This window comes from Mastomys coucha, unplaced genomic scaffold, assembly GCF_008632895.1.
Source record: "Mastomys coucha isolate ucsf_1 unplaced genomic scaffold, UCSF_Mcou_1 pScaffold13, whole genome shotgun sequence".
NCBI classification, from domain to species: domain Eukaryota; kingdom Metazoa; phylum Chordata; class Mammalia; order Rodentia; family Muridae; genus Mastomys; species Mastomys coucha.
This window is the reverse complement of record NW_022196895.1, coordinates 71,172,019-71,172,719: the sequence shown is the minus strand read 5'-3', so window position 1 is coordinate 71,172,719 and position 701 is coordinate 71,172,019.

The window sequence follows — 701 nt, the reverse complement described above, 5'->3', positions numbered from 1 at the left end:
ATAGTAAGTTCTGTTCCTTCCTTCCTTCCTCCTTCCTTCCTTTCTTCCTTCCTTCCTTCCTTCTTTCCTTCCTTCCTTCCTCCCTCCTTCCTCCCTCCCTCCCTCCTTCCCTCCCTTCCTTCCTTCCTTCCTTCCTTCCTTCTTTTCTTCCTTCCTTCCTTCTTTTCTTCTTCCTCTCCTTCTTTCCTTTCTTTCTTTCGTTTAAAATAATATTTATTTTATTTATATACATTGTAGCTGTCTTTGCACACCCCAGAAGAGGGCATCAGATCCCATTACAGATGGTTGAAGCCACCACATGGTTGCTGGGAATTGAACTCAGGACGTCTGGAAGTGCAGTCAGTACTCTTAACTATTTTTTGTTTTTGTTTTTGTTATTTGTTTTTTCTTTTCTTTTCTTTTTTTTTTTTTCGAGACAGGGTTTCTCTGTATAGCCCTGGCTGTCCTGGAACTCACTCTGTAGACCAGGTTGTCCTCGAACTCAGAAATCTGCCTGCCTCTGCCTCCCAAGTGCTGGGATTAAAGGTGTGTGCCACTACCGCCCAGCTGTGCTCTTACCTATTGAGCCATCTTTCTAGCCCTTCCTTCCTTCCTTCCTTCCTTCCTTCCTTCCTTCCTTCCTTCCTTCCTTTCCTTCTTTCTCTTTATTTCTTTCTTTCCCTCTCTTTCCTTTCTTTTCCTCTCTTTCTTTCATTTTTTCT